Source organism: Myotis yumanensis, unplaced genomic scaffold (assembly GCF_028538775.1).
Source record: "Myotis yumanensis isolate MYYU_CA2020_CCGP unplaced genomic scaffold, mMyoYum1.0.hap1 SCAF_5, whole genome shotgun sequence".
Classification (NCBI taxonomy): Eukaryota; Metazoa; Chordata; class Mammalia; order Chiroptera; family Vespertilionidae; genus Myotis; species Myotis yumanensis.
Genome location: NW_027223756.1, coordinates 54,591,728 through 54,606,212, shown reverse-complemented (window position 1 = coordinate 54,606,212; position 14,485 = coordinate 54,591,728).

Here is a 14,485-nt window from a genome sequence, read left to right as displayed (position 1 = left end):
TTTTCATTATTATATATGGTAAAATTTTCTTAAGTGAATAAAAATACTGTGAATCTTTCAGCTGTATAATAAATATGGGCTTCCCTGATGTAATTAATGCAACCTATAGTATTCAGTAGAGAACAGAAATGTTAAATCATACATTAAAAAGTCGCTTGGAGTATTTCATTACCAAACCAATCCTGCAATTTTCATAGGCTTACGGAAAATATTATTCACCCCTTGGGGAAAACCTTTGGCAGAAAGCTGAGTTTTTCTTGGCATCCCGTTTGCATCAGTTTAGTCTCCAGTTAGCTTGTTCTTGATGTCAGTGTATGCATACTCTCTTCATGTTGGGGAAGGGAAAACAACTTTAGTTATCAAGCCATATTTATTTTTCTACTGGTATTTAATCTCTGTGTTGAGTTTAAGATTTAGGATTCCAGAGTGATTGTTTTAATGTGTACTGTTTGCAGTAATGACAGTTCCCAAGTGATCTAATGGGATTGTGTAGTTTTGCTTGTTATTCTATTATAGGCTCTTCAGCTAAACATGCCTGTGGTGTAAAATAAGGACATCATATAAAGTATGGTTATGTTTCTGACATGCAGTGAACCTTTGAAAATCCTTAGGCATTCAGTAGCATGACTGCAGGATGCACTTTTAAAAATATTTCTAGGTATAAGAGTGGATAATTAGAGTCAATGAAAGAAAAATGGAGAAAAACAATAAAAGACTAAAAAAATTTAGTCAATAGTGTTACCTATGAGAGCTATTTATATGTAATGAAACATGAAGCATACATCTCATTACTAATCCTTTTATTGGGATTTTTGGTGCCTGAATAAAATTATTTGTACTCTATATTGCTTGGCTTTTTAATTACTGAAGGTTTGATTATCTAAAAACTATTGCTCTTTCTAAAATGAAGTCAATAATGTAACATATAAGAGAATATTGAGTATGTATAAATTTATAATATTTGTCTTCATGTTACTATTGAGATTAAAGATACAAACCATTAAAATTAGATGACTGAGTTACTTACTTTGAGTCATCAGACTTTATTAGCACAGATGTATAAAAGCTAGATTTGGTGTATATTTAATTGATGCTAAAGGGAAGTAGGTGTGCACTAGTGTATGTTTTTCCTTGGCCTGTGGCCTGACCCCTGGGTTATCTCAGAGTGGAATTTATAGTTGCTGAGCTATGATGTTTTTCATTTTTGATATTATTCTACAATTGCAGCCTATGTTCTAGGGAGAATTTCATCATGCACGGGTAGGGTCTCTAGGCCTGGCTGGCAATCAGGGCCTATTGGGCATTCCAGCTGCTGGCCAGGTCCTTCCTTTGTTCCGTGCTACCCCCTGGTGGTCAGTGCACGTCATAGCGAGCGATTGAATTCCCAGTCTCCTGGTCAAACTCCTGAGGGCACACTTTGCATATTAGCCTTTTATATATAGAAAGAGATTATGTAAGAACCCCTCCCCCTCCACTTAGTCTTTAATGTATCCTTAAAGATACACTTAAGTATAACTTTTACTATAAATCAGGTACTATAAAAGGACCAGATTATTATCAAATTCCCTCACAAATTATATAATATGAATTATTCATTCTACTAACACTTTAGGATTTCATCAGGGAACACATTTTAGCCATGGTCAGTGTGGCTCAGTTGGTTGAGCCTTGACCCATGCACTGAAAGGTCACTGGTTCAATTCCTGGTCAGGGCACATGCCCAAGTTTCAGGCTCAATCCCCAGTAGAGGCTGTGCAGGAGGCAACCCACTGATCTCTCTCTCTCTCCCATCTCTCTTTCTAAAATCAATAAAAAGCATATTAAAAATGAGAGAATATGTTTTATTTGAGTTTATTTTTTTTTATGGTACCTGATCCATAGTAAAGGTTATACTTAAGTGCTTTTATTGACTGGACTCTTTAATTAAATTAAAAACATTTTCCACCTTCCTTCCAAATATAAATTTTATATTTGAATGGTGGTGGACCTTGAGAAGGAAATGTTCACTTATGTTTGCCTACTGTGTTATTTTTTTTAATTTCCAGAATTAAACTGCAGTATTATTAAGTTAGATTATTAATTTTCCTGCTGTAAAAATAAAGAAACTAAGTTTTAAGAGACATGGTAATTAGCCCAAAGCTATATGTTGGTAAATGTGGAGATAGGATTGGGAGCTAGAGCTTTCTGACTCCAGAGACTTTGCTGTCACCAACTAGCATATGCCACAAACCCTGAAAAGTTAATGGATTCCTGGGAGATTTTCTGTGTAAGTTGTACATAGGTTCTATAGATTCAGCTGTGCGTAAAAATAAACACAGTTCATCCTTTTGATAAGTTTACAGTCTCATTGGAGAACATGGATCATTTTCAAATAATATATTAATATTGAAGGTACAGCTACAACTGTGATGAATGCTCTGAAGGAACAGAACACAGCTCGTTGGGCACTGGTAACATTAACTGAAGAAGCTTGAGCTGAGGTGGAAAGGTAGAGTGGGAATTAACCTCTGAGCAATGATGGAGGAACATTCCAGAAGGAAGAGCAAATGCAGGAAGAAGAAAGCATGATGCCTTAGAAATGAAAATGTAGGGCAGCACAACAGAAGTGAAGAAGAAAACTGACAGGGTGTAGTTTTGGGAGTCTAAGGAGAGTTCCATGATAAAGCTAGCCTTTCTGAGATGTTTGTCTCTTTATTCCAAGAAAATGGAAAGGGTTTAAATCAGCCTATGGCATGATTAGATTTTTAATTAGAAGGGGGAGCGTTTATGAGAATATCATGCTGTTAAGCTTTTTAATAATGGCCAAATATGCAGACATTCCTGTGATCAATTTTTATTGAATATGTTTGCAAAGGACTCTGCATGGGTTTCTGTTTCTCCTTTGCTTGCAACTTGCTAACATTTTAGTGAGGTTCTCTGAGATTTCCAGCTGAGATAATATGTGTGACTTTCCTTTCTGTATGTTAGGCATTATTATAAGACATAGTTTCATATTCAGTATCAATTTGATGTAATTAGCCTATTTTCATCCAATTTGTTGGTTAATGGATAGCTTTCTTCTTTCTGACATCTCAAATTCCTGTCTGATAAAGAGCACAGGTTCACTTCTTAGTGACAGAACCGAAAAGGCAAGTGAGGACTGTAATCTGAGCACTCAAAAAAGCATCCTTGATTGTAGGGGTGAGAACTAGGTCTAGAAGGTTAAGGGGGAAATTATCAGAGGGATAAAGGTGAACAACAGAACATACCAAGGAGAGTAAGAGGAAGCCATAGGTCCTCCAGCATTAGTCCAAGGCACACCTTAGACCAGCGGTTCTCAACCTGTGGGTCGCGACCCCTTTGGGGGTCAAACGACCCTATCACAGGGGTGACCTAAGACCATCGGAAAACACATATATAATTACATATTATTTTTGTGATTAATCACTATGCTTTAATTATGTTCAATTTGTAACAATGAAATTGGGGGTCACCACAACATGAGGAACTATATTAAAGGGTCGCGGCATTAGGAAGGTTGAGAACCACTGCCTTAGCTAATAGATAATTTTTGTTCTCAATTTTGACCAGCGGTATTAAACAAAAAATGTAAGAACACACAATTATTTATTACTTTCTGGGCATATTCTATTATGGTACATAGAGAGAGGGCACAGATATAACACATAGCATCTGATTGTTTTTTTCTGCTCCCTGGACCACTTGTGACAGTAGGCATTGAGATGATAGGTATCAGGAGGGATTCTCACCCTTCCCCCTTTTCTCTGAGATTGGGGAAAGCATGGGATCAGAGGAGTTTTGGAATTGGCAATAGTTGCAACATGAAGACGATGAGATCTGTATCCATGGTACCTAGCACAATGTATAGAAACGGTCAGATTTTCAATAAAAATGCATTGAAAAAATGAATGAATAAAAGGGAGGTAATTCAGGGTTGGGGTCATGGAGGGGAAAAAAACCCTCAGGAACAAGGAAACCTTGGAACTGCAATACATGCAAGGGCTTTTATTTTGAGAAATGTAGCAAGAATCCAGTTATTAGGCTCAGGGAGCAAAGTTAATGAGGGGCCAATAGCAAATCCAAATTAATGCAGAATTGCAGAGCTGGGGTCCTTATATTTTTAAGGATTAGCTGGTTTGACTAAGTGGATAGAGCGTCGGCCTGCAGACTGAATGGCCTGGGTTTGATTCCGCCAAGGGCACATGCCCGGGTTTTGGACTCGATCCCTAGTGGGGGGCATGCAGGAGGCAGCCAATCAATGATTCTCATCATTGATGTTTCTATCGCTCTCTCCCTCTCCCTTCCTCTCTGAAATCAATAAAAGAAATATATTTTAAAAAAGGATTAAAAATCTTGGTGTAGGACTGAACTTGTAGTTGGGGGATAAAAGGTTTTTGATTTAAGAATTAGAGGGGTGAAAGAGAGAGGTATCTTAGAAGCAGATTTTCTGATTTTCTGGTTAAATTGGCAAGAGTTATTATTGTTTTGTGTTACTTTTTGTGTGTATTAGATACATTTATATCTGCCATAAGTTCTACTCATTGGGCAGGTGCAGTAAATATGTATGAATCTGAACAAACTTTTCTCTTTTTTTGTTTTACACAGAATGTTTTAGTAAGGAGCCTGGTTTCTTTCTTCTAACAAGTTTTACCAGATAGGAACAGTTTAACACATGAATTCCAGACCGTCCAAATTCAAAGGATATTAATATCACAGTATTTTTGCTGAGGCCACCGTTTGATCTGTATATGATGTGGCTATAAGCCTTGAATGGTGAGAACCCAAGTTTCTGGTACCAACAATTCTTATTCTCATTTTTTACTAAGATTTCTTGGGTGTTCCTTAGAGAACTACATGTCATTAAGTTTTAGTCCATGTAGTTTGAGTATATCTCCAGGGGAGGGTATGACCCATTTCTGACCAAAGAGAACACTGTGTTCAGGGATGGACATGTGGCCCAAGCCAAGGTTCTTGAGAGCCAATGATAATTTATCCATGGGCCTTTGCTAAAATTAAGGTGGAGTGTGCTGAGCTCTGACAATGTAAACCTAGAACTGTTGGAAGCTGTCTTTGCATTGTATATAGGGAACTTGCTGGGGATGGAGCCAATAGAGATAAGCACTGAGAGATGAAAAGAGAAACAGTGAGTCCTGATGAAAATTTCAAGTCCCTCATGCCTGAAGTGTTTTACTTTGAACTTTTAAATTTCATGAACCTATACATTCCCCTTTTATTGAGCTCAAGTTTTTACTTTAATTTTTGTAAGTTGTTAGAGAAAGAGTTCTAATTTTCTTTGTTTAAGGAAGGCAGGTAATACAAAATTAGTAATATTAGAATATTAAATAACAACAGAAGATGAAATAAAAACTAAATTTCATCAAATCCCAAATTATATCTTTTCTGAATGATTAAAACGAAACTCTAAGTATGGATAGTGTAAGGTAATATAGAGAATTAGGAATAATTGGTACAAAGGATCTTATTGGTTTGATGAGGTATATATATATATATTTTAAATCAGTGGCCCTTTTTGTGGTAGTATATTTTGCTTTTTAGTAAAAAAATATACTTTCCAACATAGACATGTAATTAAAATATTTATCTTCTTTAATCCTTACCCAAGGATATATTTTTTTCCATTGATTTTTAGAGAGAGTGGAGGACAGAAGGAAAGACAGAGAGAAATATTGATGTGAGAGAAAAACATCGATTGGTTGCCTCCTGCACAAGCCCTGACCAGGGTCTCGGCCGGGGAGGAGCCTGCAACTGGGTACATGCCCTTGTGCCCTTGACCAGAATTGAACCTGGGACCCTCTGGTCCCCAGGCCGACGCTCTATCCACTGAGCAAAACCAGCTGGGGCAAGATATTTATCTCTTGATTCAGTTCTTGCCCTTTTCTGCCCCTTCCTGTGATTAATAAATTTGAGCAAATATTTGCCTGAGATGTAGCAATTAACAGAAAGCCATATATCATGGCACACTGAATAAAATGCTGATCACTATAGCCATCTCTTTAATGAAGAAATATAGAGATGGATACAATGAGTCACATCTGTGTTTTAAAACTAGCTATATTAAGAGTATGAACCTAGCTAAAAATGCTGAAGACACATGCCAGGTTGGAGCTAAGAGCTCAGGGATTGAATGAAAGGTTTATCAGTGAACACTGGAATATAAACAGAAGATCCAAAGGATTCATTTGGCTCTCTCCATTCAGTTTCCAGCAGAAAAACTTAGTAGACAAAACCATTGGAATCATATGCCTCTTTTCAATTCAGCTCTAAGGTATGCTTCCATTGAAAAATATCCTTGGGGGAAATGCAACTGGTAAATTCTGATTTATTCAAATAGATCAATGATAACATGACAGTGGTATTTTCATTGATAACATAAATTTACTAGTCATTCAGGAGTATTTTTTAAAGGAGTCTAAATATAGCTTGTCAATTTAAAAGTTATCTTAAAATGCCCATTGGATATGAATTTTAATATGAGACACCTGAGAATTTTTTACATTTACTGAAATCAGCTTACTGATTTCCTTGTCTAAAAGGTAAGGCAGAGAGAATTATTCTTAAAGATGTGGTGATTTCCATTGCATCCACAGTGACATATTTAACGCACAATTTGAAATTCTATAGATAGATTTTATAAGGTAGGTATACATTCTTTGGGTAATGTATGCAAATCACTCCTGCAAAGAATGATAAATAAGGCTAATTTGATCACATTATTCTTTATGTTTAATTGACTGTTTTGGTTTTTTTTTTAGATATTTTTTCTTGTCCTTTTTAGCAATTTTATTTTGTAGGAAAAAATATTTCACTCACTTTCAGGACAAGTATAATCCCACTTGCTCTTCTTGAAACTAGAATTGTCTTCTATCTCCTAAGGACAAGAACCTATTATCTCCTTGTGTGGATGTTAACCTGATACTATTCTTTCCATTGATATTTTCTAACAATTACATAATTTGATTAGATGGCTTTTCTTAGGTGTCTCAGGTATTTTTTCTTTAAGAGTAAAGTTGCAATAATTTTCTAATTTCTCCACTGCTACACTGGGGTGAGATACCATCCTTTCAGAGACTAATTTCTCAAATAAATGGTTTAAGCCATTTTCTCCACTGCCTCACCACTCACTCACTGCTTAACACCCTGTAATCTGGCTTCTCCATCTCCACTTTGTAGAAGCTGAACTGATCTCACAATTACTAAACCAAGCGGCCTTTTCTTAGCTCTCTGGATTATCACACTTTCTGCTGAATTTATCACTGCTGATCGTGTATTTCTTTTTGAAATACTCCTGTTCATTGACATTTATGACATGGAAGTAGCTGGAATATTCAATCTTTATTTTCTAAAAGAATAATGATTTTATTATCCTAATGGAATGTTTTATAAAATGATACATACCCATTCCATATAAAGTTACAAAGCTGAAAGATATAAATTACCCAAATCCCCACTTAGAAATAGCCTTCATTCTTAGATTATTCTCTACCTTACAAATGAATGAAGAGTCTGATAAGTGAGTGACAGATATTCAGATGTAAATGATTTTATTAAAATGGGATCATACTATATACAATTTGTGACGGACAGACTCTAAGAAGGTCCCCAACTACCCTTACCTCCTGGTGTTTACACACCCCACCAGTGAAGACATCTGAGCCAGTTTTCTTTTTGGAAAAAAAAAATTAACTACAAATTTGAGTTCTTTAATAGACTTATTTGCCATCCAGTTACTGTTTTTAAAATAAATTTTGGCAATATGTGTCTTTCAAGGAATTTGTCCATTTAACCTAAATTGTTTAATTTATTGACATAAAGGTGTTTTTTATATATTTTAAAATATATTTTTATTGGTTTCAGAGAGGAATGGAGAGGGGGAGAGAGATAGAAACATCGATGATGAAAGAGAATCATTGATCACCTGCCTCCTGCATGCTCCACACTGGGGATTGAGCAGGCAACCCTGGGCATTGCCCTGACCGGGAGTTGAACTATGACCTCAAACACTGAGCCACATGGCTGGGCACCATAAAATATTGATAATATTTTCTTATTACTCGTTTAATTTTTATAGAAACTTTAGTGATACCACCTTTCTCAATTCCAGTATTAGTAAACTATCTTATCTCTCTCTTTTTTTTCTTTTTTTTGCTAATCAGTCAGGTTACAAACATCTATTTTAATGATCTCAAAGAACCAGCTTTGGATTCCATTGACTTTCCTCTATTTTCCCCCTGTTTTCTATATTATTCATTTTTATTTCTTTATTATTATTTTCTCTTGCTTACTATAGGTTGAATTCATTATTGTTTTTCTAGTTTTTTGTTTGTTTGTAAGGTGGATGCTAACTAAAGTCATTGTTTTGAGAACTTACTTTATACCTAATATGTAGACATTTAGTACTATATATTTCTCTGCAGGTGCTGCTTTGACCAAATACCCCAAATTTTAGTATATTGTATTATAATCTTTATTCAGTTTAGAATGTTTTCTAATTTTTCTTTTGATTTCTTCTTTGACCTTTGAGTTATTTAGAAGAGTCTCACTTAGTTTGCAAATATTTGGGATTTTTTTCTATATTTCTGTTATTGTTTTCCATGTTTTTGTTATTGCTTTCTATATTAGTGCTGTTGTTGTCAGAGGACATACTTTATATGATTTCTAGTCTTTTTAATTTATTGATAGTTATTTTATTCTCCAAACTGTGATCTACCTCAGTAATTATTCCAAGTATCCTTGAATAGAATGTGTATTCAGTTGAAACATTATATAAATGTCTACTAAATTAAGTTGTTTGACAGTATTGTTTAAGTGTTCTATATCCTTAATGACTTTCTGCCATTTTGTGTAGTCTATTTATTATTGTGTTGAAATCCCTGACTATAATTTTGATTTTATTGATTTCTCCTTCCAGTTCTATCGATTCTTGCTTAATGTATTTTGAAGCTCTGTTATTAGGTACATAAGTGTTAAGGATTGGTATGTTCTCTTGATAATGTCAGTTTGATATTAATATAGCAATTTCAGCATTATTTTGATTAATGTTAGTATGATATATCTTTTCCATTATTTTGTAAAAAAATCTATTTGCTTTTATATTTTAATGTGGTATTATTATTATTTTGCTTTTTACTCAGTAAAACAATCTCTGTCTTTAAATTGTGAATATTGGTACTACTTACAAGTAATTTATTGATATGTTTGGGTTTAAAGCTCCCATTATGCTATTTGTTTTCTATCTATTCCATACATTTTTATGTTTTCCCCCCATTGTTTCTACTATGTTTCTGGTTAATTTTGAGTTTTTATTCCATTCTACTTCCTTTTTTGGTTTATCAGTTATATATCTTTGTGTTTATTCTAGTGATTGCTTTAGGTTTATAGTATACAACTTTAATTTAACATATTTTTTTTTATATTTTATTGATTTTTTACAGAGAGGAAGGGAGAGAGATAGAGAGTTAGAAACATCAATGAGAGAGAAACATCGACCAGCTGCCTCCTGCACATCTCCCACTGGGGATGTGCCCGCAACCAAGGTACATGCCCTTGACTGGAATCGAACCCGGGACCTTTCAATCCACAGGCCAACGCTCTATCCACTGAGCCAAACTGGTTTCGGCTAACTTAACATATTTTATCTTTAAATGCTATTATACTACTTCATTAATAACGAAGGTAACATAACTTTGTTTCTTCTCTTTTGGTCTTTGTGCTGTTGTTATAAATTGTACTTTTAGAGTATGTTATATGTGCCACAATATATTATTACTTTTGCTTTAAACAATAATCATTTAAATAGATTTAAATACTGAGTAAAAAGTCTTTTATATTTGCCCACATAGTTACCATTTTCTGTGCTCTTTATCCTGTTTGGATCTGCATCTTTTTTAAGGTTCCTCACAGCCTTTATTTATTTATTTTTGAGATGTTGATCCACATTTCTACATGGTATTGTTTTCAATGTACCTGAAGTCTTGCCTTTAACTTTAATTATAGTGCAGGTTTTCTGGGGATAAATTCTTTTTGTATTTATATGTATAAAAAGGTCTTTATTTCACTTTTGTATTTTTAAACAACTTTAGTAAGCTTCAATTAAGATACCATAAAGTGAATCCATTTTAAGTATACAATTAAATGACTTTTAGTACATTTACAGAGTTGTGGAACCATTCCCACAATATAATTTTAGAACATTTCCATGGCCCCTAAAAGAAATCTTTTGTCCATTTGCAGTGCCTCCAGTCATATGAAATCACTAAATCTACTTTATGTTACTATAGATTTGCTTTTTCTGGGTATTTTACATAGCTGGAACCATACAATATGTTTTCTTTTGTGTCTGGCTTCTTTCACTAAAGGTAATGTTTTTCAACATACTTCCACGTGACAAGTATTCTACTTTTAAAAAATCACTAAGTAATATTCTATTGTATGGGGATAAACACATTCATTGGTTGATGAAAATTTGGATTGTTTCCATATTTTGCTATTGTGAATAATGCTGCTATGAGCATTTGTGTATAAGTTTTTGTGTGAACATATGTTTTCATTTCTCCTAGGTAGATAGATACCTTGAAGTTGAATTGCTGGTTATTATGGAATAACCATAATCATATGGTTATTCTATGTTTCACATTTTGAGAATTGTTAATGATTTTCCAAAGCAGGTATACCAATTAGATTCCAACCAGCAGTGTATGAGGGTTCCTATTTTCCACATCTTCACTAACACTTGTTTATCTTTTTGTTTATAGCCATTCTAGTGGGTATGAAGTGGCATCTTTTATGGTTTTGATTTGCATTCCCAATGATGTCGAACATCTTTTCAGGTGCTTATTGGCCATTAGTAAAAATGCCTTTTCTTCCTAAGGTTTTGTTTAGAGCACTTGTAGGTTTACAATATAATTGAGAGGAAAAGATTTACCATATACATTCTGCTCCCCTCCCCCACATGCATAGCGTTTCCTTATTATCAACATAACTCACCAGAATGGTATATATATATATATTTTACCAAGGATAAACCTACATTGACATTCCATAATCACACAAAGTCCATAGTTTATCTTAGGGTTTACTCTTGGTATTGTATATCCTGTGGGTTTGGACAAATATATAATGACATATATTAACATTATAATATCAGAGATTTTCACCTACCTAAGAAATAATCCTGAGTTCTGCTTATTCATCCCCTCCTGCCAACCTCCTTTACACCCCACCCTGTAACCACTGTCTTTTACAGTTTTGCCTTTCCCAGAATGTCATATTATTGGAACCATACAGTAGTAATAGGCATTTAAGCTTCCTCCATGTCTTTTCGTGGCTTGATTGCTCTTTTCTTTTTAACACTGAATAATATTTTATTGTCCAGAGGTACCACACTTTACTTACCAGTTCATCTACTGAAGGATGTCTTGATTACTTCCAAGCTTTCACAGTTATGAAGAAAGCTTCTATAAACATTCTTGAGCAGGGTAGGGTTTTGTCTGGGCATAAGTATTAAACTCCTTTGGGTAAATACCAGAGAGCAATAGATCATATTGTAAGAGTATGTTTAATTTTGTAAGAAACTGTCAAATTGTCTTTCAAAATGGCTGCACCACTTTGCATTCCCACCAGTGATGTATTAGAGTAACTGTTGTTCCACAACCTTGTCAGTATTGTTAGTGTTCTGGATTTTAGCCATTCTAATAGGTGTGTACTTTTGTTTTTGAAAGATATTTTCCCTGGGTTTAGAATTCTAGGTTGATAGTTCTTTTCTTTCAATACTTTAAAAATGTAGCTCTATTGTCTTTGGCTTTTCATTGGTTCAATTTGTATTTTTGTTTTATGTTTGTAATGTGTCTTTTTCCTTGACCACTTTTAAGATTTTCTCTTAATCACATTTTGAAACCAGTTAATTTGTTGTGGTTAAATTTTGTATGTGTGCTTGGGATTTATTGAGCTTCTTGGACCTGCAGTTATTTAGTTTTCATCAAATTTGAAATTTTTGGCCATTGTTTCTTTAAATATTTTTCTGTCCTCTCTCCTGTCTTTTAAGGATTCAATTATACAGATGATTAACAGAAAACATCAGTAAGTTATAGGACCACTTTATGTATCGTGACAACTCCCTGATACTCTGTACCCTCCAATCATTTTTCATTCCTTCTGTGTTTCATTTTGAATAATTTCTATTAATATACTTTCAAGTTTACTAATGTTTTTTCTTGCAATGTTTATTATCTTTATTAATCTCATATAATGTCTTTTAAATCTTAGACATTATAGTATTCATCTCTAGAAGTTAGATTTGAGTCTTTCAAATATCTTCCAGATTTTTGCTTAACTTGGTCAATCTTTTCTCAAGCTACTTGCACATATGGAATACAATCATGATAGCAATTCGAATGTTCTAATCTACACATTTTATCATTTGTGTAACTTCTGGGTTGGTTTTGATTCAATTATTTTTTCTTATTATAGATCATATTGGCCAGGTTCTTTGAATGCTTGATCAATTTTATTGAATGTCAAATATTGTGCAATAAACAAAAATAGATCCAAAGACATAGAAGCACTGAACAGACTGTCAAATCTCAGAGAGAAGGTAGGCTAGGGTAGGCAGGTGAGAAGAGGTCAACCAATGAACTTGTATGCAAATATGCATAACCTAGGCACAGACAATAGGGTGGTGAAGGCCTGGGCTGGGGAGCGGGGACAGGCTAAGAGAAGTCAATGGGAGGAAAAGAGGACATATGTAATACCTTCAGCAATAAAGACACACACACACACACACACCATTGTGAATTACACCTGTTGTGTATGTCTTGGCCAAAAGTGGAAGTCCTTCACATTATCATATAATATTGAACTATAAAATGCCACAATTAGTTTTACTTAAATTTAACAGAATCAAAAGATTCTAGAGTGAAAATGAAAGAACATTAGAATTTTAGCCGTGTTATATCACTATTAGCCAGGAGTCAAGAAACTACAGCAAGCAGACTAAATTAAGCCCATGGCTTGTTTTTGTATAGCTTGGGAACTAAGGTCAATTTTCACATTTTTAAAGGTTTGGAAAATAAACAAAGAAATACAAATACAACAGAGATTTTATATGGCTCACAAAGCCTAAATATTTACTTTCTGGCAATCTACAGAAAAAAAAATTGTAAAAACAATTCTAAAAGAGCTAATGTTAAAAAAAATTATGAAGGATAAATTAAGTTGTTTGGATTCTTTAAAAAATTTCATACTTCAGTTTTCGAGGTAATTAAATTTTTTTCCTGTTATGAATAATGAGTAAATAATTACTTTTTTCTTCTAAACATCTCTCCACAAATTTATCATCTTTGGTGGTTATATTATTTTTAGGGGTCAAAATTTAAAACATTTAAATTGTATTTTCTAACAAATTACTTTTGTTGTTTAAAAATATTTATTTATAATGATTCAATGCCCACCAACACTTATCTATTCATCTTTGCTTTCCCTTTCTGAGTCCCTTATTTCATCCATTTCTTTTTTTTTTTTTTTTTATTTTTTTTATTTATTTTTTATTTTTTATTTTTTTATTTTTCGCTTAAAGTATTACAAAGGGTATTACATAAGTGTCCTTTTTTCCCCCCCGCCCTTGACAAACCCCTACCCTCCCTTACCCCCCAGTGTCTTATGTCCATTAGTTATGCTTATATGCATGCATACAAGTCCTTCGGTTGATCTCTTACTCCCCTCCCTCCTGCCCCCCAACTCTCTCTGGCCTTCCCACTGCAGTTTGACAATCAGTTTGAGGCAGCTCTGCCTCTGTATCTATTATTGTTCAAAAGTTTGTAATGGTCTTTATTATCCATGAATGAGTGAGATCATGTGGTATTTTTCCTTCATTGATTGGCTTGTTTCACTTAGCATAATGCTCTCCAGTTCCATCCATGATGTTGCAAATGGTAGGAGTTCCTTCTTTTTAACAGCAGCATAGTATTCCATCGTGTAGATGTACCACAGTTTTCTAATCCATTCATCTACTGATGGGCACTTAGGCTGTTTCCAGATCTTAGCTATGGTGAATTGTGCTGCTATGAACATCTGGGTGCATATATCCTTTCTGATTGGTGTTTCTGGTTTCTTGGGATATATTCCTAGAAGTGGGATCACAGGGTCAAATGGGAGTTCCATTTCCAATTTTTTGAGGAATCTCCATACTGCCTTCCATAGTGGCTGCACCAGTCTGCATTCCCACCAGCAGTGCACAAGTGTTCCTTTTTCTCCACATCCTCTCCAGCACTTGTCGTTTGTTGATTTGTTGATGATGGCCATTCTGACAGGTGTGAGATGGTACCTCATTGTTGTTTTGATTTGCATCTCTCGGATGATTAGTGACTTTGAGCATGTTTTCATATGTCTCTTGGCTTTCTGAATGTCCTCTTTTGAAAGGTGTCTATTTAGATCCTTTGCCCATTTTTTGATTGGATTGTTTATCTTCTTT